General features: G+C 47.3%; 1 protein-coding gene across 6 annotated transcripts in view; it reads right to left on the reverse strand.

The window, feature by feature from the left end:
• Positions 1 to 25,087, reverse strand: part of LOC147700854 (uncharacterized) — a 167,359-nt gene that overhangs the window by 10,000 nt on the left and 132,272 nt on the right. The window lies entirely within an intron of this gene.

The following is a 25,087-nucleotide window of genomic DNA, read 5'->3' on the forward strand; positions in this document are numbered from 1 at the left end:
AGTTCATGAGTTTTTTATTTTTCTTCTTTAGAATATTTCAAATGTTGAATTTAACACGACATTGTGCAAAGGATTTTTCTTGCATACATAATTACATTCTTATGTAGCCGAGTTGTTGATAAACATGTCAATTTCATTTCACCCAATGCATTTCGGGCCATATAAATTTGACCCTTCGTCAGGGGTCTGAAACAAGGGCCAGACAGGACCGGATTAGTCACTCCATTTATAGATACAAATGTCAACATGAATCATGGTCAACGTGCTGAAACATGCAATCTAAAAGTGCCAAATGATTGCCAGCGTCAAACGGAAGTGTAGCTAGAAAAATAGAATGGTAGAAGAACGTGTTCCGAAACATGAGATGTTACACGCCACCAAGTAAATGAAACCGATCAGTGCACACTTCATCGACCGGACAAAATACTAGTGCGCTAAAGACACCACTTAAACCATACCAGTGCCAAAATAACTGCAAAATGAACACAATTAAATAAAATAAAATAAAATAAACGAGCAAATCATGGCACACAAACTTACGAGCATACGGACGCGGAAAGTTCAATCGAATAACCACCATACTACAACAATGCCTATCATAGGCAGATCTGACATCATGTGATCGCGACCGTGACCAATCACGACGCGGAACTACAGAATAGCCCCCACCATGTGACGGGAGTATTCGAACTTCATTCTAAGGAAGTGCAACACGCACCCGAATACAGGTAGATTGTAAACAGTGGTGTACTGCAAACACAAGTCATTACATAGCACGCGGCAATATGTATGATGAAATCGTACAATGAGTAGTGCAATATGAACTATTCAATGTTTTTTTCCTCATATTGTACTACTCATGGTACGAAGTTTGTGTGACATGATTTGCTCGTTTATTTTATTTTATTTTATTTTATTGTGTTTCAGACCCCTGACGAAGGTTTTTGACATGTTTATCAACAACTCGGCTACATAAGAATGTAATTATGTATGCAAGAAAAATCCTTTGCACAATGTCGTGTTAAATTCAACATTTGAAATATTCTAAAGAAGAAAAATAAAAAACTCATGAACTTGGATAAGAAACCTGGTGTTTCACAGTTGATTTTGCGCTCAGTCTGGAGGATAGATGATTCTACCCTCAATATTTGTGATTAGATTGAAAGGCACGTCCTGACCACGTGCGACGACCAGAGCGCTGCTCTTAAAATTCGTATACTCAACACAGAACACAGTTTAAATTCGGAGTGCACCGGGATAACACTTTGTTACAAATTTCATTCTCTCATGTCACTCGGAAAACCATTAGGTTTTTTAGAAGAACTCTCACCCACCAACCAGTGGCTCATAGCAACAGTCAGTGGCTCATAGCAACAGTCGGTGGCTCATAGCAACAGTCGGTGGCTCATAGCAACAGTCGGTGGCTCATAGCAACAGTCGGTGGCGACAGTTGCTGGCTCATAGCAACAGTCGGTTGCTCCTAGTAACAGTCTGTAGTTCTTAGTACCAGACTCCAGTCAGCATTTCCTTGTAACTGTTAGCGGTTCCTAGCAATGAACTGTGGCTCTTAGTAACAACTGTGGATCCTGGTAATGGGGGCTCTTGGTAACAGTCGGCGGTTCTTGGTAACAGTCAACGGCTCTCAGTGGAACCAGGCGATGAATGCCATTCGTTGCCCAGTCAGCTCGATTTGAACACAGTTAAGCGTCGGAAATCTGCAGTGCTACTAACCACTTGTATTATTAGTTAGCACTGCTGTAGTGCGCACTAACACAGACTTACTCCGAGTGCCCAACTCTAAACATACTGCACTATGTCACAGGACTGAACTTCACGAATATATTATAAGTAACCGTGGGATGTCTTCTGATAAAAATCCTGGATTCACTAAGCGTTGCATTAATTAAGAAAATCTACAATATATACCCATGGGCATCCGCAGAAATTTTTCCAGGGGGGGGCTAACCTGGCAAATGAAGGGGCGTGGCTAATGTTAATCAAAAGGGGCGGGGCTAAAATGGCAGACAATCAGGCCAAGCTGAGAAAAGAAAGTGGTGAATTCTGCATTTGAAACTGGACAACAATTAGAGCACACATAAACCCTAAAATTACCCCCCTGGCCCCTTAAAACTCATACATTCCCTGATCCCTAAAACTAGCCCCATGGCTCCCCATAACAAATACCCGCCCTGACCCCTAAAATTGTCCCCCTGGCACCCCAAAACCCATACCTGCCCTGAACCCGAAAATGTCCCCCCTTGCACCCCAAAACCCATACCCACCCTGAACCCTAAAATTACCCCCCTGGTACCCCAAAACCCATACCCACCATGAGCCCTAAAATTATCCCCTGGCACCCAAAACCTGTACCCACCCTAAACCCTTAAATTACCCCTGCCCCCAAAAACCATATCCTCCCTGAACCCTAAAATTATCCCCCTGGCCCCTTAAAACCCATACCCGCCTTGAACCCTAAAATTACCCCCTGGTACCCCAAAACCCATACCCTCCCTGAACCCTACAATTTCCCCCCTAGCACCAAAAACCCATACCCACACTGAACCCTAAAATTACCCCCTGGCACACTAACACCCGCCTAAAACCCTAAAATTACCCCTGGCAACCCAAAAGCCATACCCACCGGAACCCTAAAATTACCCCCTGGTACCCCAAAACCCAAACCCACCATGAACCCTATTATCATCCCCCTGGCACCCCAAAACCCATACCCACCCTGAACCCTAAAATTACCCCTGCCCCCCCAAAACTCATACCCACCCTAAACCCTAAAATTATACCCCTGGCCACTTAAAACCCATACCCGCACTGCACCCTAAAATTAGCCCCCTGGTACCCCAACACCCATACCCACCCTAAACCCTTAAATTACCCCTGCCCCCCAAAACCATATCCTCCCTGAACCCTAAAATTATCCCCCTGGCCCCTTAAAACCCATACCCGCCCTGAACCCTAAAATTACCCCCTGGTACCCCAAAACCCATACCCTCCCTGAACCCTACAATTTCCCCCCTAGCACCAAAAACCCATACCCACACTGAACCCTAAAATTACCCCCTGGCACACTAACACCCGCCTAAAACCCTAAAATTACCCCTGGCAACCCAAAACCCATACCCACCGGAACCCTAAAATTACCCCCTGGTACCCCAAAACCCAAACCCACCATGAACCCTATTATCATCCCCCTGGCATCCCAAAACCCATACCCACCCTGAACCCTAAAATTACCCCTGCCCCCCCAAAACTCATACCCACCCTAAACCCTAAAATTACACCCCTGGCCACTTAAAACCCATACCCGCACTGCACCCTAAAATTAGCCCCCTGGTACCCCAACACCCATACCCACCCTGAACCCTAAAATTATCCCCCTGGCACTTCAAAACCCATAACCACACTGAACCCTAAAATGACCCCCTGTACCCCAAAACCCATACCCACCCGGAACCCTAAAATTACCCCCTGGCACCCCAATCCACCCTGAACCCTAAAATTACTCCTTGGCACCCTAAAACACACACTCAACCTGAACTCTAAAGTTACCCCCTGGCACCCCAAAAGCTGAATAATAAGGGCTTACACTACATTTGCATATTCGGAAGGGACTGTCCTCCTTGACGTTTCCATGCATGTAAGTCTAGAACACTGTTCACTTAGAGTAACCTAGATATGCACCCAGTAGGCAATGCTGATGCTGTAGAATGCATTAAAGTTACTTAAAAACTGCTGCCTGCTCTTCTGATACAAATCAGTGGAGTCGGGCTGATCAGGAGCACTGTCGTCCTGGCATCCAGCCCCTCCTGAAGGTCTCACTGTGTAGATAGATGTGGGTCAAATGTCTCCTGGTTTCTCCTTGCCAGGGCCTCCTCTACTTCTTCGTCGGTGCCCTTGGATACAAAAAGAGACAAATCCATGGCACTGTTCACCATTCATCTGGTGAGCAGCGCCGTGGATGTGTATTCCATACACATGCACAGACAGCAGGGGGAAAGGGATGACAGTGCAGGTGACGCTTTTCCCTTGAAAAGTAATTCCTGCTGGCGTCATAGCCCAGGATTTGATGTCTGTGCACCTGTACAGTATACACATCTATACAAGTGCACAGACAGCAAACCCTGGGCTATGACGCCAGCAGAAATTCCTATACAAAAGAAAAGCGTCACCTGCACTGGCCATCCCTTTCCCCCTGCTGTGCACATCTTCCAACTCCCACCCCATGCTCATATTCACAACACATCAAGTGCTTAGGTGAAATCCCTGCCTTCAGGCAAGGCTATCACCTCGGTGGCACCAGGCTAAAAGAAAAAAAAGGGTGGGGGCAGGGAGGGTCGCTGAAACCGTTCATAGGCGGGCTGGCTCGGGCTGGTTCTGGGCCTCTCAGAAGGGGTCATAAAAATCACATCCTCGGATGCTTAGCATTCCACCATGGCTCGTTCTTAGCACCTGGTGGTGGCTCAGATCAAAGAACTGTGTTACTTACCTGTAACAGCAGTTATCCAGTATTGGTGTCTTTCATAGATTCACATGCCTGAATCATTCCCCGTCGTCGAGACGGGAGCCTCCGGTACATAAGAAAGTAATGTCCTATAGACATACATAGAGAAAATAGGCCCAAGGGCCTCCCCTTAGTGGCCTATCCTTGTCCTTATGTAAAAAGGACCAAACTCTCACAGTCAGCCAATCAGCTCCGACCTCCCTCTAGAACCTTCCTGGGAGGAGCCTCAGTCCCTCAGATTTTCGTACGCACCCAGCTAGGTTGGCGTAATATTGTCAGAGAGGGATGTGAGTCCTTCCAGGGGAGGTGGGAGGGTTGCATGTGAATCTATGAAAGACACCAATACTAGATAACTGCTGTTACAGGTAAGTAACGCAGTTCTTATCCAGTATTTGGGGTGTCTTTCATAGATTCACATGCCTGAATCAGAGTAGCTAGCAATCATATATGCACATGCGTGATGTAAAGTCGCTCTGCAGACATGTTAGACAATGCATATATTATCATATAACATGGGGACAGCATAGCTGGAACATCACAAGAGCAAAGAATGTGCATACCTGGATGGCGGGATGGAGGAAGGCTCACCTCACTGAAAGAGATGGCGAAGCACCGCCTGGCCCACTGCCGCATCCTTCTGAAGTTCGATATCCAGGCAGTAGTGTCTGGAGAAAGTGTGCGGTGACTTCCAGGTCGCCGCTCTACATATGTCCAAGATTGGCACCCCAGCGAACAGCGCTGCTGACGTGGACATCGCCCTGGTGGAATGAGCAGTAACATGACCAGTCAAAGGCCGTCCGGCCTTGTCGTGGCAGAATGCAATCGCCGAGGAGATCCATCTCGAGATGCTTTGCTTCGTAAGAGGCAGGCCCATTCTTGGTCTGCTGTATGCCACGAACAGTTGTGAAGACTTTCGGAGAGCCTTAGTTTTGTCCAGGTAGAACTTTAGGCATCTCTTGAGATCCAAAGAATGTAGTGCTCTTTCTGCTGCTGTGGAAGGGTTTGCAAAGAAGGGCCTAAGGACAATTGGTTCATTGAGATGAAAGTCCGAAGGCAGTTTAGGAATGAATTTAGGGTTCGGTCTCAGCACCACCCTGTCCTGTCTGAACTGCATGTATGGTTCCTGAATGGACAAAGCTTGCAGCTCGCTCACCCTCCTGGCTGATGTTAAAGCGAGCAAGAGTGCCGTTTTCCAGGAGATGTATTTGATAGATGCTCGATGAATGGGTTCAAACGGATGTCTCATGAGTTGATTGAGCACCAGATTCAGTTGCCATGTCGGAGGGACTTTCCGAGGCCTCGGAAAGGATCTGTAGAGTCCCTTCAGGAATTGCTTGACTAGTCTACTTGACCACAGAGAAGGCCCTGTGAATGTTCTGGTGAACCTAGAGATAGCTGCCAGGTGAACCTTTATTGATGCATGTGCCAGTCCTGACTGTGCCAAGTGCAGGAGGTATGGTAATATCTGTTCAGGGGTGACAGCGAGCGGTCGCAGGCCCTGGTCTGAACACCAAATGCAGAACCTTTTCCACTTGAGAGAGTAGGTTTTGTTTGTACTGTCTGCTCTCGCTTTCGCTAGGACATCCCTGCAGTCCTGTGGGATGTTTAGGTTACAGAACTCTCTGTGCTCAGGAGCCAGGCCGATAACTTGAGCGAGTGGAGGTTCGGGTGTGGTACCTGCCCGTTGGACATCGTTATGAGGTTCGGGTGCTGCCTCAGACGAATCGGTGACCTGATGGAAAGTCGTAGCAGATCTGAGAACCAGTGCTGCCTCGGCCAGAACGGGGCAATCAGGATCAGGGTACAGGGCTCCGCCTTCATCTTCCTGAGGAGCCTCGGGATCATCGGAAACTGAGGAAAAGCATACGCAAACACGCTGAACCAACCAATGGAAAAAGCATTTCCCAGTGATCCTTGTTGGGGACGCCAGCTTGCGTAGTTTGGGCATTTGGCGTTCTCCTTGGTGGCAAACAGGTCGATTTTTGGGACTCCCCATTGAGAGAAGATGTGAGCCAGAGCGTTGTCGCTCAGTTCCCACTCGTGGGAGAGGGATCTTTGTCTGCTCAGGGCGTCCGCGATGATATTGTCTTTTCCGGGTACATAATCCGCTTTGAGCTGGATACCGTGTATCACCAGCCAGTTCCAGATTTTCTGCGATTCGCGTGATAGAGAGAGCGAACGCGTTCCCCCCTGTTTGTTGAGATAGTGCATCGTCGTCGTGTTGTCTGTTTTGACGAGCACTGGGGAGTTCTGGATGCGTGGCAGGAAGGCCTGTAGAGCAAGATAGACAGCCCTCAGCTCCTAGAGGTTTATATGGAGCAGCTTTTCCTGTGCGTCCCACTTGCCGCTGATCCGAAGGTCCTGGAGAACAGCGCCCCATCTTTCCAGGGAGGCGTCCGTGGTGATCACCAGAGGTGTCGCCGGAAGGAGAAACGGTAATCCTATGGTCAGATTTTTGCGATGCCTCCACCATTCCAGACTTCTGGTCATTTTTGGTGTGATCCGTACAATGTCCTCGAAAGAGCCAGTACTTTGAGTCCATTGGCTCGTGAGAGCTTCCTGCAACAGGCGCATCCTGAGTCTGCAGTGAGGGATGAGAAGTATATAGGAAGACATCATTCCCAGGAGGGATGTGTAAGTCTGGACTTTGAGGTGTGTCTTTGTTGCCACTAAGCATGGGCGAATTTTGCGAATCTCGCGTTCGCGAATTTTGCGGATTTGCGAACTCGCAATCCGCAAAATCCGCGAATTCTCGCGAATTTGCGGATTTTTTTTTGTGTTTGCGCGGGTTTCTGCCAGTTCGCGAGGGTTTTGTACAATGTCGCAAATTGCGAACTTACCTGTCGGGTCGCAAGTTTCGCGAACTTGTTGTTTCTCCGTTTCCAGCCTGTTTGGGACACTCTTCTTCATCACTGCCACTCTCTGTCACCACTGCCACTCTCTGACTACTCATGCCACCCTCTGGCCCACCCATGCCACCCTCTGTTTCATCACAGCATCCTCTGGTTGTCCAGGCAGTGTACATTATTGTGGCAACGCAAGCACACCTTCCCTGCCTCAAGTGACCTGAATTAATTTGGGGCTGATTAATGTGTCACAGAATATTTTTTTAGCTGGCACCTGCTTCCTTAGTGCTTCCTGATTAGTGATCTTTTGCACTTGCTAAGTGCTTTCATTGTTGCAAAATTAGTTACAACACCTGCCCTGCCCCAACTGACAATAATGAATTAGGGGCTGATTAATGGATTTGAACTTCCAGCCTGGCTCCTGCTTGTCTCCCTTAGCTGTAATTCAGGACCTTTGTGGCATATGTGTAACTATTCTGAGGTTCAGAGCAGGGTCACATAATAGTTGCAACTGGCAACTGAACTCTGGAGGGGCCCCTCAGGAAGCACTACAGGAAATGGCTACTAATGATGAGCCTGAACTTTTGAACCTGGTAAGTAGTTTCAGTTTTGCTAAGATCGTATTTCTGCAATTTTGCACTTATTCGCGGGGCGCGAAGTTGTACTGGGAAGCCGCGAACTCACGCGAACAGTGCGAGCAGTGCGAGCAAAATCCGCTGCTCGCGGATTTGCGGATTTTGCAGGAGATTCGCAAATCTCGCGGATTGCGAATTTACCGAAAATCCGCAAAATCCGCGAGCGAAACGGATTTTCCGCCCATGCTTAGTTGCCACAGCCGTGGCTAGGGACAATATCTTGTCCGTCCTTTCCTTCGAGGGGAAGGCTCTTGTGCACTCCGTGTCCAAGGTAGCCCCGAGGAAGGTAATTTTTGTCGTAGGGATAATGCAGGACTTTTTGAGGTTGAGGGTTAATCCCAGCTTCTGAAAAAGATTGGTGCAGGCGCTGGAGGATTCGGCCGCGCCTTCCGGTGAGGGTGCTTTCACCAGCCAGTCGTCTAGGTAGGGGAAGACTTGGTGACCCAGCTGACGCAGAAAGGCCGCCACCGGTGCAAGACACTTTGTGAAAATCCGCGGCGCGGATTTGAGGCCAAACGGCAGGACTCTGAACTGATAGTGTCGGCCTGCAACTTCGAACCGCAGGAATTTTCTGTGGCGCCTGAGGATGGGGATATGGTAGTAGGCATCCTGGAGATCTAAGGATGTCATGAAATCTCCCTTTTCCAGAGTGCCCAGGATTTCTTGGATCGTCACCATCCTGAACGATTGGCTCCGCAGGAAAGCGTTGAGCGCCCTGAGGTCTAGAATGGGCCTCCACTTCTTCTCTTTCTGTCGTACAAGAAAGAAGTGGGAATAAAATCCCTTCCCTTTTAAGGATGCAGGAACCCGTTCGATGGCTCCTTTCTGTAGCATGACAGAGAGTTCCTGGAGAAGCAGGCATAGGTGTTTGTGTGTCCGCTTTTGGGGAGGTGTATTGGGAGGGATGGTGGTGAATTCGAGAGAATGGCCGAATCGTATCATTTGGAGGACCCACCGGTCCGTGGTGATGTGTTGCCAATTGGTGAGGAAATGGGTCAACTTTCCTCCAATTTGAAAGAATGGAGAAGGTGGTAGGACTGGCTGGAGTAATCGGTCACTGGCGGCCGCCAGTGCCCCTCTTGGAATTCTTGCCTCTGAAGTTAGATCTTCCGTATGAAGATTGACGACCTTGTTGTTGTTGCTTGTGTTGGTATTGGTTCTTGTTGTTGTAGGAATACGAGGACCTGTTCTGATAGGAACCTCGATAAGAGGACTGACCTCTGGTTCGGTTGCCTCGAAAGGACTGGTTTCGCGACTGCAAAGTGCCCAGTGCCCTGGCGGTATCTGTGTCCTTCTTTATGGCCTGCAGTGCCTCGTCGATCTTTTCCCCAAAAAGATGCTGGCCGTCGAAGGGCATGTCCAGCACCTTTGTTTGTACCTCCTGGCGGAACGACGTCGCCTTCAGCCATCCTTGACGGCGCAGAACAGCAGCTCCGGCAAGCTGACGGAAGCCAGTCATGGCTGCGTCAATAGCACAGTCAATTATTTCTGCAGCCGAAGTTTGGCCTTCTAGGAGGAGAGCCTTGACTTCACCTTGGACTGCATCAGGCAGTTCCAAGGGGCTATGTCTTCCCAAAGCTGGCGATTGTAACGCCCCAACAAAGCGATGGAGTTGGCCACCTTGATGGTCATGGCCGATGTGGTCGTGAATCTTTTCCCAATTGTGTCAAGCTTCCTGCCTTCTTTGTCAGGAGGGGCGGACAGCGGGGAGGAAGGGTTGTGGGAGTTCTTCTGGGCTGCCTGCGTAACCACCGAATCAGGTTTGGGGTGTCCGTTGAGGCAAGCCGCTGCTGTAAGTGGGGCTTTGTATTTCTTGTCCAGGCGTGGGACAACCGCGGGAACGGAAGCGGGCATTAATTTTTTGCCTTGCTCCCATAAGAACTCTATAATTGGAATAGATTTAGTCGACTTTTGCGGCTGTTCTTTGAAGTCGTGCAGGAAGCATTCCGTTTCGGTTGATTCCACGACCATGTGGAATCTCTTCGCCGCCCTTTCCACAAGTTTGTGGAAGCCGCCAATGTCCACAGGTGGTGAGTCCGCGTGGCGTGGTTGTGGTGAAGCAGGGGATGACGCCACATACTCATCCTCCTCGTCGTGGTCCGAGTGGACCTCCTGGACCTCTCCTTCCTCTAACTCCTCCTCATCCTCATCTTCGTCTGAGGAGTCCACCACCTGAGGTTGGACCTTGTCACGGTGGGTTTGAGGGAGAGGTTGCGACTGTTTTGGGGCGGACGCTGGCGTATGTGCCATAGGCGTCTGATTTCCACTGTCCGCATCCGGGAAGTGCTGCTTGTAATCTTGTACAAGGTACCGGAGGTCATTGACGAGAGCCGCCGGTAGGCAAATCATGGGGGTGACCTCCGTGCGGACATTAGTTTGGATGGAGTGTTCCTGATAAGTGAACTCCTCCTGTTCCTCATCAGTGCTTTGGCACTTGACATTAAGTTCCGTGATAGAGGTAGCGGGACCCATGTGGTCATCCTCTTCCGATTCCTCACTTTGGAAGATTTCTTGAGGTGGTTACGTTTCCACTTTGCTCGGAGACGTCGTTTCCGGGGTAATTTGCGGCCTGGCAGTCTTGCTAGACGTAGCAGTTGATCTTGTCGTTGTCGAGGGTGTCGTCGACGGCGGTAGCGCGAGGGCCGACACCTCCACAAGCTTGGATTTTTTCCATGGCTCAGGCAGTGCCATCTTCGACGACGAGTCTTCCGTCGACGGTGCCTTCGTCGTCGACGACGAGCCTGTCGTCGACGGTGTCCTCGTCGACGGTGGGGTGGTCGACGGTACCTTGGTCGTCGACGACTTCGACATCGGTGTTGTCGTCGTCGGTGCACTCGTCGACGACGAGCCCGTCGTCGACGGTGTCTTCGTCGACGGTGTCTTCGTCGACGGAGTCTTCGTCGACGGAGTCTTCGTCGACGGTGTCTTCGTCGTCGACTACCTCGTCGACGTCCCCATCGTCGACGGTGGGTTCTTAAGTAACGTCTTCGACGATGATGGGCTCGTCGACGACGACGTCGTCGTCGGTGTAGTTCTCGTCGTCAACAGGGTCTTCGTCGTCGACGACGATGTCAGTAGAATAATAGAGGAGACAGGTCTACCTGATGACAAGGATGTAGTCGTCGTCGTCGACGCTGAAGGCGACGACGCTGATGTCGTCGACACCGTGGTAGTGACTGAGGTAGTCCTCTGAGCATGTCTGGAAGATGACGGAGCAGGCTTTTTAAAAGTTTTATCTTCCTGAACAGACACTGAAGATGTCGTGGATCTTGCCTCTGAAGACTTCTTGTGTGCCTTCTTAGGAGGAGTGTCTGAGGGGCCAGGGGAAGTTGCCCTAGGCCTCTTTTTAGAGACTTCTGAGGACTTGGAAACACTGCCTTCAGAGGATTCCAGAGTGTCTCTGTCCTTAAGCCTGTCGAGCCAGATGAGAAGGCGACCTTCTCTGTCCCTCACAGTCTTCTTAGGGAAGGCTCTACATACTCTGCATTTGTCCGAGACGTGGTCCGGGTACAGGCAATATAAGCACAGGTCATGCTTATCATCCACATGGATCCTTTTCTTCCCACATGAAGAGCAGGCCCTGAAGAGGGCTTTCTTCTGTGTTTCAGACATGGAAGAAAGTAGTGGAAAGAAAAACACTTACTGCAGAACAGTGTAGTGAAGTAATCCTTGAAGAGTTGAGGTTGAAGAATCACTTTCATAAGAAAGTTAGATGATTTTAAGGAATCCTGAGGAGAGCTCAGGCTGGAGACTCCCTAGCACAACGTGCGGTAGAAAATCTGAGGGACTGAGGCTCCTCCCAGGAAGGTTCTAGAGGGAGGTCGGAGCTGATTGGCTGACTGTGAGAGTTTGGTCCTTTTTACATAAGGACAAGGATAGGCCACTAAGGGGAGGCCCTTGGGCCTATTTTCTCTATGTATGTCTATAGGACATTACTTTTTTATGTACCGGAGGCTCCCGTCTCGACGAGGGGGAATGATTCAGGCATGTGAATCTATGAAAGACACCCCAAATACTGGATAAGTAGGCACTTTACAAGCGTAATATTCTACACGGAAAAAATACAGAAACACAACATCCGGGAAATCATTAACACTATAAGGGAATTAAATATTAAGTAAAACGTCAAACACAAACAGGAACTAAATTGCTGACATGGATTGCCTTTTTATTATTTAGAAATCGGTCAGTGTTTATGTCAGAATAAAGGGCATGACATTAGAGCCCAATAAGGACCCATTGCAACGTCCTCTGCGACCCAGGGGACCCGGCCCATTTAAAGCCCTGGCTGAGTGGTCACTTCAATGTGAGATGAAGATCGGCAACAAAAGGGCCCCCACATGCAGAAGATTTCTTGAGAAAAGTCTGTTCTGGAATGGGGGCTGAGCAGGACGTTTGTGGCGGGGAAGGAGGCTCATGGTTCCCGCGCGGCTTGTAGCTTATCTTTTCCCTGCTAGTGGAGGTGCGTGCTTCAGTTATGCTTCTGGGCTTAAGTCCTGTCCAGATCTGCACATCCGAGCATTTCACATTGTAAGTACCATGGATGCGTTGATGAATGCTTTGCAGACACGTTCGGGTGAACTCTGAAATTTTGGGGACGTCATGTGTGAACGCTGCGCCCCGAAGTGAACTCACCAGTTAATGTAGGGTGACCAACTGACATGGTCGCAAATTCAGGATGGTAAGTGTAAAAATTCAGGACAAAGGGTCAAAATTCAGGTCTAAAATTCAGGACAAAAATTCAGGACAGAAGGTCAAAATTCAGGACAAATCTTCGGAACAAAAGGTACGTTTTACAGACACATCAGAGGAAGTTGCGCAATAGTATAAAAGTAAGTAAATAGACAACCACTTAAGTACAAGTCAAAATAAGTTTACATTAGGTTGAGACAATCGTGCAGTTCACGTTTTTTTGGTATGTGCACCGCTTTGAGCAACTGTGCAGCTCTTTTTGAGGTATTTCATATGATAATAATCTATTTATAAGGTTACCCGCCTGGGTTAGCCAGTCTGATATTTTGTTTACAACTCATGGTCTTGAGCAGACATGTATGGTGAGAAAAGTGCTCAGGAAGATCTGCTCGGATAGACTTTGTTACTAGCATCTCATATCTGAGTGCCATTGTGAGATGTAACGTGGCACGCAGAGGTGAACCAAAGGGAGGATTGCTGTGATGAACCCTCTACAGGGAAAGCATTATGGGTGTTTAAGCAAATGGAACTTAAAATATGGAATCTGACTTTGCTTAAGGGGGCTTTGCAGAGAGTTGCACTAGCTGACGGAAGTCACAAAGGTGCTTTTCCCTGCAGCTTTCTTAAAGAACGCACTGTCAATAGACTATTACATAGTTTATTTTTGGCACCTTGCCTATTGTTAGAAACACAATATACATCTCAAGAACAGCTTATGGTACTCTGTGGCTCTCCCTAAAACCTTACACCTAAAACAAAGCAAACATTTACAATTACTAGTGTAACGTTCAAGTAGCAGTTGGGTGTCACTCAAAATGTCGTATGCATGATGAATGGATCCCACACATAAGCACACAGCAAATACAGAATAGTAATACATAGGCAAGGGAGTAGCCAGAAAAGTGAAATACCTCACACTTTGTACTAAAGCTCTAATGGCACCAAGAAACCAAAGTAAGTCATCACAACCCTGCCCAGAAGAGCTCTCTTGCCTAGGGATCTAGCCATTCATCCTTCCATCAAACCCCTGACATCCACCATTTCAAATGTACATTATGTTATCTATTAATTTTTCCATCCACCATTCAGTCTTTCACCATTCATTCTGTCCTTCCATCTGTGTTCCCATCCATATCCCAACCTTTTCAACCATTTGCAAACCTATCCAACGTCTATTCTTCCATCCATCATTTCACTTATCCATCCCTCCATCCACCCTTTCACCCAATCCATCCATCATCCATCCACCCTTTCACCGAATCCATCCCTTCACTCTTCCATCCACTCCTTCATCCAACCACTTACCCTTTCACCCATCCAGCCACCCTTTCACTTATCCATCCATCAACCATCCACCCTTTCACCCAATCCATCCTTTCACTCATCCATCATCCATCCACCCTTTCACCCAATCCATCCTCTCACTCATCCACCCACTCTTTCACTCATGAATTCCATTCACTCATCCATCCAACCATTTACCTTTTCACCCAAGCCACCCTTTCACTCATCCATCCACTCTTCCACCCATCCATTCAGTCATCCATCCATCCATTCATTCACCCTTTCACTTTTTAATTAATTAATCCATCCATCCTTTCTCTCATCCATCCACCCATTCACTCGCCCATCATCCACCCTTTCACTCATCAATCCACCCTTTTACTGATCTATCTTTCATAATTGGTGGTGTGAAGGGTGGGAACCCCCAGGACAGCACACACATGTGCACACTACTGTTCTTTCACATCCCCTACCTTTCCAATCCCAATCCAGGTGAACATGGCACAGAACATGAGGTGCTGCAAAATACAGTGAAGACAGCTTGTGTTGCATCTCATAAAATCAAGGCCTCAGCAGTAATGAACTTACTACAATCACCCTCTGGGCACACACCACTCCCGGTACCTTGGGGATGAGATTGCAATGTTTCTCAGGGACTCTGGGGCTCGACTGCGGTATTGAAATGCAGCCTTACGAGGTTGCAGGACAGCAGTGGAGATCGTGCTGCTCCTCCTTTAAAGTGAACCTAGTTGATCTCCTTCATGCCCCGAATTTCGGCTCTCACACACCAGTATTGGGCATGCCTGCAGGAGTGCGAGCTCTTCAAAGGCTCGTCGCGATCGGCTGGATTGGCCCACACACTTAGACATAAAGATCAGGTTGTTAGCAAGGTGTTTTCTCAGCTCAAACTGACCATTGTCATTCTGTATGGGATAATCAGCCACAGACAGAATGACAATGGGCGTGAGGGGTTGCGAGGAGGAGGGAAAGGCACCCCACCAGGAAGTTGAGGCCTCTGGCAGGGCACAGCTCTGCTCCCTGCAGGTCCTACAATTATAGACAAACTGTGTCCGTAAAAGCATGGGCGTCTGCAGGGGGGGGCAAGGAAGGGTGCCTCGCTTGAATGAGATTGAGGAGCCCGGGGCCCTGAAAAGGCTCGATCGAGTCTTAAGGTCTGTTTCTGAAGAGGGTTTGGAGAAAGTCACTCATCAGAAAGCAGAGCATCAGCTCAGTGATAAGATTTGCTCTGCGAAGAACTTACAACAAACACTTTGTGCCGCCTGTAAAACCATGTAGTTTTGATATACTTCTAGAACAATGATGGCTTCCTGCCACTGGAGGGCAGCAGAGGCATGCACTTGAATTCACGACGACCACGTTCTTGGAGCGAGAAATGTATCCGCGATAAAAGACAAGCATTTGCAATGCAATAGGTCTCGCATTTTCAAAAGTTTAAGCTATTAGCGTTGCAAATGACAATGCCTTTTATTTATGTTTTGGCTTTTAAAACATACATAAAAACCATTGTCATTTACATTGTCAATAGCTCAAACTTGTTAAATGCGAGACCTATTGCATTGCAAATGCTTGTTACATTTATTTTCCCCCACTGTTTGCAATCCTCAATTGACTCGGGTGAGAGTGTCAATCCTACACAGACGGTACTCAGTTCTATGGTAGGGTGTAAGGAACCACGTGATCTTCGGCAACCTACAGGTTAGTCTATTCACTATCACAAAATGATTGCACAGTGACACTCTACAACTGAATGGGGATAAAAGAGATTGCATTATGTTCAGTCAGAAAGTCATATTACTAGTGCAAAACATGGTCCTGCCATCCCCCCATGAGCTGCAATTCACCTCAGCTTGCAAAGTAAAAGCTATCTAGGCGTGATCTTCAATGCTGACGTGCCATTCCCAGAAGTGGTCAGTGCTGTCCTACTTTGCTTTTTACAGCTATATTTATTGAAAAAGATCATTTTTCATCTTTCTCAAAACTACGGGCCCTATTATCAGTGTAGCAGTAAAGAACTGCCTGAACCTAGTTTATATTCTATAGCTAATAAACTAATTCACAAGCTTCTGATTACACAACATGCCACGGTGCAACAGATTTGTGGCTTGAAAATTAGAGATGGGGTGTGCCAGAAATCACTAACCCCTCTGTCCGTAACCTTATTGCATTCACAGTCAACCACCCACACAGTTACAATATGTAGGTTCACCGTACACACAGTGAAAGGGGAATGGGATGAGAAAGAAAACAGAGACACCGGACAGCATCATTCTCCTTGGCATTAGCCACTGTGGGTTGGACTAGATATCTAATGACAGCATATCACCCATCTGTTCCTGTTATACAACCTTAGCCTTTACCTCACTCTCCCTATAGGAGGGTTACTACTCTCTCATCGTGAGTTCTCCTCTTTGCTGTTGTGGTATGTACTCGAGATTGCCTTTGGCAAACAGTAATGCAATAAACACTTATCAATACTATGGAGTTCACAGTGAACACTAACTAACTCCTTTCCTAAACATCACCGAGTGAATATTTAAAGTCTTTTGAAAATAAGACACATCTTTTCTATTGGTTCATGTAAAAGGATCCAATAATGCTTGACAGATAGTTCTATACTACTTCAAGAGAGTTCATAGTCAGGGATTTTAAATATCAAAGTTTATTTCTCCTAGGAATATTCCTCTGTGTTTAGATCGTCTTTTCTCAAATATGGATCAAAGAAAAGTAACTGTCTCTATGATAGCCTCGAGTACTGGACTTAAGGTTCCCGCAGCAGGAACAAAGCTTCTTGTTTGTCTAGCAAGGACTCCGTGAGCAATGAGAAAGCATATACCTTTCAATAGGGCCCCCACTGTTTCAAACAATGCGAGATTTCAATGGAATCATGGGAAATGTAGTTTGTGTTTGGACACTGACTCAAAGTGTATCCTTCAGGTAAGTGAATTCTTTCACCCACGTCTCTTTCGTGTCGTAACCACCTCCAACCTTTGCTTCCTTTGAATGTACTTGGTGTGAGCCAGTTTGGAGTATGACACTTACGCAGCCTCTAAGGGCCTCATTTATGAGAAGTGACCAACCTGAGGGAAGGCCCTGAAGAATCCAACAAACATTAGCTGGATGACGAGCTAATGGTGGAACAGAAAGCCCACCAACTCACAATGTTACCAGGCAGCATGCTTCTGTACCCTTGGCCTTTTATAGTATCACTGCCACACATGACCTAGAACAGGAAGGAAAAGATCAGACCATTTTGTGGCCGCCATATTGGACTGGGATTATTCTAGTTCATAATTTGCATTATAAAAGGAATCCCCCATATTGGAACAGGTTTCAAACGATTTCTATCAAAGCCCTGCCCCATCACCACCCCAGACCCTGATGCCAGATCCTCCAACTCCTTAAACATCTAACCTGGATTTGCTATTTCTCATTACCAGGCTGAAGCCAACATGAACCAAACGAGGCCTTTCAATCCCTGGTGTGGAGTGTGAGTGTAGTCCTGAAAACCATACTGCTGATCAGTCTTTAAATTAGAAACCCTGAGGAGGAGAATTTTAATCTGAGCTGGGTACAAGCTTGCAGAACAAGTGTGCCTGTAGGCAAGTTTAATAGGCATTGCATTGAAGGTTTGTTTTTTGTACCAAAGAAGGATTTTCAACCGAGGAAACCCAAGCGAGAAGCTGTGTGGATCAGTGGCAAGTAAGTGAGACCTCGAAATATAAACAAGGACTAAAGTCTACCGGCCAAATGCATCAACCTATTTAGGAAGTGCAAACGGTGCGAATCGGTAATTTCGGCCGTTTGCGATTCCTAAATAAGTTTTTGGGATGCATCATGCATTTTTGTGAAATTCGCTATTTTTAGCGAATTCCAAAAATGCGATTGCTTTTAAGGAATCTTTAAATTCTTTATTTCGGCTAAAATGCCATAAAAGACAGTGCATACATTACATTGCATTTCATTAGTAAGTAAAAAACATGTTACTACATAAAAACATAAAAACACATTAGTTAAAAAGTACAATTCAAGTTGGAAGATAATTTGAGCGGGAACATGCATTCATAAATCATAGAATGGACCATCATGTCGATTCCAAGCAATCAGTTCAGTTACAATTGATGCCCCATTTTTTTCCTTTGATAAAAGATAGAAAGTAAAAATCTACTGACACTAAATATTATATGTTGAGATGTGTTTGTTGTTAGGATTCTCAGAGCCTGTGAACATGACCTCAAGCCTAAAAGTAGGCATATTGGTTTAATCCACTTCTTTCTTGCCTGAACATAAAAAGGGCAGAAAAAGAGGATATGCTGCTCGTTTTCGGTCTGGTTATGGTCACACATGGGGCAAATTTCGTCCATTACTGGGGACGATGAATCGCGGTTCCTAGCCCAACGTGCCAAGGTAGTTTTAATTAATACATTTCCATTTCATTAAAAGCAATGCATGATTGTGTTTCAAATTGCGAATTCGCAATTAGGGGGTGCAATTTACCACGAGGGTGAACCTCGTGATAATTTGCGAAAATGTATTAAAATGCTCAAAATTGCATTTTAAAACACTGTCATGTTACAGACACACATGTCCTTAGGACATGTGTGTGTGAAACATGCACTTCAAAATAAATTTCTGGGGTGCAAGGGGGGGTCCCATGGAATGCATTAACATTTGTGAATCGCTAATTGAAATTCGCAAAATGTCAATGCCTTCCCATTGATTCCTATGGGCCTTTTGGCCCATAGGAATCAATGGGTATTGCGAAATTGCAAATTAGAATTCGCATAATATTTGCGATTCGGTAAAAATTGCGATTTTTACCGAATCGCAAATATTATGCGATTTAAATCATGCATCCCATTTTGCGATTCCTTATTTGCGATTCCCTAAAAATCGCAAATAAGGAATCGCAAAACCTTACAATGATGCATGTGGCCATACAGGGCTAAAGTCTAAAGTGAACCATGCACATGTCATTGGTTGTAAGGTCAAAGAAAAACAAGCAAAGGCTTGCCACGTGCGTTTCACTTTTCTAATAGAAAACCAACATATGAAAAGAGCCCTCCACCCCAAAAGTTTTTCAGCTTGTTGAAGAACCGTTGCAATGATGTACCCTACTACTTCAATCCAGTTCCACGACTTCTTGAGCGAGCACCTTGAATCTACTATCCCACTGCGTATTAAATGCATACACATAAAAAGCTGTTCACTGTTTCATACAAATTGAACGTCCCTATTCAAATATGAGAAATAACAGAACACAATGGCTTACATATATAACCCATTGATTTTAAAAAATCGACATGCTAGTATATGGGTATTAAGAACATGGTTCTCTGTAAACTTTAATAATATTCTTTTTTTCCAAGTTTTTACCAAAAGGGAAGGTTTCCAACAAAATCAGTTCCACCTTAATACATCATACCTTTGTTTATCAGCAGTATTGGGCACCACACAAGGCAACTCGATTTTAAGATAACTTCACATACATTTATTTGTGTGCCTGGTCTGGGGAGACCCGTGAAACTGAATGACAAAATTAGGGACACATCGTGGTTATAGTTTGGGCAGGTCCTAGCGTAGTATTGAAAAAAAGAAATTAAAAGGACTCATCTGAGAAATGTATATAAATCGGCTATTTTCCTGGTGCTGGGCGAGGCGTTGTTCCTTCCTAAACACAGTTGGGAAATAGGCACAGATTTGTTCTGCTTGTGTAGGTTTTGGGAACACTCGCCCTATCTTTTCCTTTGTTTTTTCCATCACCCACATTTGTGGCCCCTCCACCACAGACATGGGCCGAAGTCCTCCTGCTGCGGTCTGCAAAGTGACCCCCGACTAGCCGAGCACGCACCGGAGAGCGAGAGGCTAGCCCTGCCCGGCCGATGCACCAGCTGTGCTGCTGCCTCGGCTCTCTCCCATTGGTGGCTGGGGAGCTACTTTAACCTGTCTTCCTGCTCGGCGCGCTCCGGTGTGCTCTACTGCTGCTGCTGCCTCCAGAGCCAGCACATCCCAGCCCTGCTCCTGCGGGTTGGGGGGTCGATCTACGGCCTTGCCCAATCGCTTATAAAGTTTGCATACATATGCTAAACGACCGGGAAGCAGGCCTTTCACTTTCGCTTTTCCTGTGGTGTCAATAAAAAAAATTGTAAAGGAAAACAACAGATGCGGCTTCCCAGGCGTGAGCAACACGTGTCAGTTCTGCCACTGGATACAGCACCCGTTTTCTGCTGTTTCTCCGAGTCCCGAGAGATATTTACTGAATTTTGTGCAGACACTGGAATGGGACAAGCCGACGGGGGGGGGGGGCGGTAACTCAAAGCGCGTGATGTGCATATTCACAGGAACACACACGCTGAAACGCATTTCTTGCATACTGAGCATGCGTGCTGTTGAGCGCGCAGCAGTGTCCGGGGCTCCCGTGAGCTGAGGGACCCCATCGTGTTTCTGCACCAGTAACCGGGTGAAGAGGCCATCTTGTCACGAGGAGACCAGCCGGGGAGCAGCGCCGAGTCCCCACAAGAGCCGGTAAGTGGGGCATGCTGTATGTGTGGAGTGCGTGTGAGCATTACAATAAAAGCTATTGCAGGAGGCTGACTTGCCTCGGAAGTGGGACAGGAGATATGCACAGCCCGTGGCTGTTCGTGCGCATACACCTGCTCAAAGCGCCAAAAGCTCTGCACGTGCCCATCTCCTGTCCCACTTCCAAAGGAAGTTCACAACAATAAGCCTCGTAGGTGACAGCGGTTCGCGCTGCGTACGCCAGGCTCGACCTAATGAAGGCTATACTGAAGTGGAAATTCACGGTTTCACAAAACTTTGAAAATTTCAAGACCAATGTGAACAAGCACTGGCATAGCCTGTAGGCGAACTTTTACCTCTGTCAGTCAGGTGGGAACGGTGAACAGGCAGGCGGGTAAATTGGTGGACAGCAGAAAGGCATTAAAAAAATAATAGAAAAAAAAAGAACTATGAAGCAGCCAGCGCTGGCTGTGTCATGGCACTTTGTAGCTTTCATCTGCACATCGCGTGCGCTGTGCTTGACAAATCTATTGTTTTTAAGATAAACTTAACAGAGACTTACATCCCACCTCCTCTCTTTCCTGGCTTCTCATTAGTTCTAGTGGGTTACACTTACCTTTCCTCCATTTCTTTTGGTTGTAGAATATTTTCCTACATTTACTAATGCTTGTTTCTTGTCTGCTACTCATCAGTTTCCCGCAGCCGAAATACTGTTAACATCTGCTTTGATGGAACTATATTTTCATAAAGTTTTACCTTTTACTATTGCAGCATATTTATATAACAATTTATCACACTGAGAGATTAAGTGATTTGACTAGAATCACATGATGTTGCGCGGTGCCGCCGAAACTCGAACCTGTATCCTCAGCTCTCAAGTCAGCAGCTCTGGCCGCTGCGCCCATCCTCTACACTATCGTGTTATCTGTCAGAGAGGCCTTTCCTTCTCCCAGACGATGATTGACGAAAACAGCTCTTTATTCATTACAGAGGCGAAACCGATGTATTACCAATGCTTGTTTTCTTTTTTATTGAGAGAGGGGAGAATAAATGGATGAGGTAGGTCTGGGGAGAAGAAACTGACAGGCGGCTGGAGGTTCGGTGTAACAGATTGGGCAGGTGGGGGCTAGAAGAAAGAGGCACGGGCGGGTAACAAACCGGAAGGGCAGTGGATGGCAAGAGAAAACCAGGGACTTGTTCTATTATCTGCACTTCGGGTATTACACAAAACCATCTAGTTGTGAACTGTGAACTAATGAATGCCGGCAAATACATGTAAGAAATGTAAGAACAAGTCTGTCTTCTTAGAAAACCTCGGCCAGTGGGACATAAGTTAATTAATGTGAAAGAAGGAATTAAACGCATAATTTGTAACATTACTTCTTGGTTATTGGTGCAGTGCACAGAGGGCACCACATGATGTGCCCTGCCACATGCCCAGCCTGCAGCATGTGTGCCCTGTCGTGTACTCTGCCTGGTCCCTGCAAACTCTGACAGTGAAGAGATTGGAGGGGCAGCTTTGAGAAACTGCTACAAATATAAAGCAGCGAAAGGAGGAGCTGCTTCACAAAAACCGAAAACCTGCACCTTTCCCTTCTAGAAGACATGTAATTTGCACCTTGGTGCTCTAATTATTTTCCAATGTTTGATTTCTCCAGTAGCCAATCGTCATTGTGCACCTAAACCAACATTCTCGGTGGTCTTTAAATGATTGTCGAGGCATAACACGAAAAATAATTTCAGAAGCAACGCTCTAATCTCTTTTATGCCAAACAGCTGGCTGGCAAATGCTGCTTTCCTTATGGCGAAAGGTACTAGGCGCAAGACAAAATGCCCTCAGGGTCAATTCTGGATACAAAACAATGCTTCTCAACACAGCAGAAAATGACTATTTGTGCATGATGCATATTGGGTCAGCTCAAATCAATTAGAGCACACTAAGCTTGTGCAAAATGAAATAGCAACAGTCCACAGAAAACTACAATAAATGGGTCCGTCCCAAGATCACAGGGTGCTTGGTTGATTAGAAAAGCCAGTTTAGCCATGATTTTGCCAACTCAGTTGCGATCGATACACAAGCATAGTGATATGTATGGTATACAGTTCTCATGGTGTGCGCGTCCTATTTTTTTTCCCTAATTTCTAATCTATTTTGGATGGCATACGTGTAATGTACAAGCATTTGCAATGCAATAGGTCTCGCATTAGGAAAGTTTGAGCTATTGGTATTGTAAATAACAAATTTTGTAGTTATGTTTTGTTTTTGAAAATAGCAAAATTAATAGCTTTGTCATTTACAATGTCAATAGTTATAACTTTCGCAAATGTGACACATATAGCCCTTGTAATGCAATATGTGTTGTATTTACGTGACTTACATGTATTGATATTACAAATAACAATGGCTTTTAATTTTTTTAAAAATAATTAATACTTAAATAAAAGGTATTGTAATTTATAATGGCAATAGCTTAAACTTTTGTAAATAACTAGTGAAGATTATGTTCAGTGTCTTTTATTGTGACAAAAATCCTAGAACAGAAATAAAATATTAACATCTTTTTGTTACATTTGTAATAAAGCTTGAAACATTGAGAGAACATATTTGAACTAGTTGTTGAATGGTTGCACAGATTGATGTGGTGGCGAACGAGTGATGCGGGGTGAGGGGGTGAGGGGGTGTGAGGGTGAGGGAGGGTGAGGGGGCGTGAGGGTGAGGGAGGGTGAGGGGGCGTGAGGGTGAGGGAGGGTGAGGGGGTGTGAGGGTGAGGGGGTGGGGGTGGGTGAGGGTGGGTGAGGGGGGGTGAGGGTGAGAGGGTGTGTGAGGGTGAGAGGGGGCGAGAGAGTGAGTGAGGGTGTGTGTGAGGGTGTGTGAGGGTGAGGGGGTGGGTGAGGGGGCGTGTAAGGGTGAGTGAGGGGGTGAGAGGGTGAGGGGGTGTGAGGGTGAAGGAGGGTGTGTGGGCGAGGAGGAGTGAGGGTGAGTGAGAGTGTGTGAGGGTGAGTGAGGGTTTGAAGGTGTGAGGGTGAGTGTGTGATGGTGTGAGGGTGTGAGGATGTGTGAGGGTGGGGGGATGTGAGGGTGAGGGTGTGTGAGGGTGAGTGAGGGTGAGAGGGTTGTGAGGGTGAGGGGGGGTGAGGGGGTGTGTGAGGGTAAGGGGGTGGGGGTGGGTGAGGGGATGTGTGAGGGTGAGTGAGGGGGGGTGAGGGTGAGAGGGTGTGTGAGGGTGAGAGGGGGCGAGAGAGTGAGTGAGGGTGTGTGTGAGGGGGTGTGAGGGTGAGGGGGTGAGTGAGGGGGTGTGTGAGGGTGAGTGAGGGGGTGAGAGGGTGAAGGGGTGTGAGGGTGAGTGAGGGTGTGTGGGCGAGGAGGTGTGAGGGTGTGTGAGGGTGAGTGAGGGTTTGATGGTGTGAGGGTGAGTGTGTGATGGTGTGAGGGTGTGAGGATGTGTGAGGGTGGGGGGATGTGAGGGTGAGGGTGTGTGAGGGTGTGTGAGGGTGAGTGAGGGTGAGAGGGTTGTGAGGGTGAAAGGGTTGTGAGGGTGAGGGGGTTGTGAGGGTGAGTGAGGAAGAGGGGGTGAGGGTGGGTGAGGGTGTGAGGGTGGGTGAGGGTGTGAGGGTGAGGGTGTGAGGGTGAGGGTGGGTGAGGGGGTGTGAGGCTGAGTGAGGGTGAGGAGGTGTGAGGGTGAGAAGGTGTGAGGGTGAGTGAGGGTGGGTGAGAGGTGTGTGAGGGGAGTTGAGGGTGTGATGGTGTGTGAGGGTGTGTGAGGATGAGGGTGTGGGGGTGAGGGTGAGTGAGGGTGAGTGAGGGCGTGTGAGGGGGTGTGAGGGTGAGGTGGTGTGAGGGTGAGTGAGGGTGTGAGTGTGAGAGGGTGTGATGGTGTGAGGGTGACTAGGAGAAGGTGGCAGTGTAGTTCTCCGGTTCCACACCTAGTGGCACAACATCACTGAATAAAAGAGGAATGGCAGCCCACACAAGTCAAAAAAATCGCATAATCGGCCATCGGAAAAGGTGAGAATATTCGGACGCCGCTAACGAAGAAGGAAATCTTGCACAAACATCAAGATTCAGTGTGAGGGGCCCTGGAACCTAACTGAAACTAAATTGGCACCGCAGCCCTAACTGAGACACCGTGGTGCTCTACGGAGAATAGTAGCCCCTCGCAGTGCACTATGGAACCTACACCCTTCTCACAATAAAGAGGGAAGACGTTTTAACAAGCAGAGTGCATTTAAACAGCACTTAAAGTGCAGAACGCATGTGCGATGCATTAATCCCCGGCAGAGAGGCTGAGAGTGATAAGAATGACACGTGACACGGCCCCTGCGACTCAGACACACTGTGTAGCATTCAGCATCAATCACAATAGCAGGAGCTGCACTCAGAGCGTCACCCACCTTTCAAGCCCCCCCCTCGTTTTTTCGGCCCACTTAATGCCCTGGGTGCAAAGGACGCACAGCTCTCACTGGCATCTTCAGCAAGTAAACACTAAGGTACATAAACTATAATACAATCCTCGCACAGACTTTGCTAGGTTGTTCGGCAGGAATCTAACCGGATGTAGCTCGAGAAAGCTCCTAGA

The sequence above is a fragment of the Lissotriton vulgaris genome, chromosome 7 (genome assembly GCF_964263255.1).
Source record: "Lissotriton vulgaris chromosome 7, aLisVul1.2, whole genome shotgun sequence".
Taxonomy (NCBI): Eukaryota; Metazoa; Chordata; class Amphibia; order Caudata; family Salamandridae; genus Lissotriton; species Lissotriton vulgaris.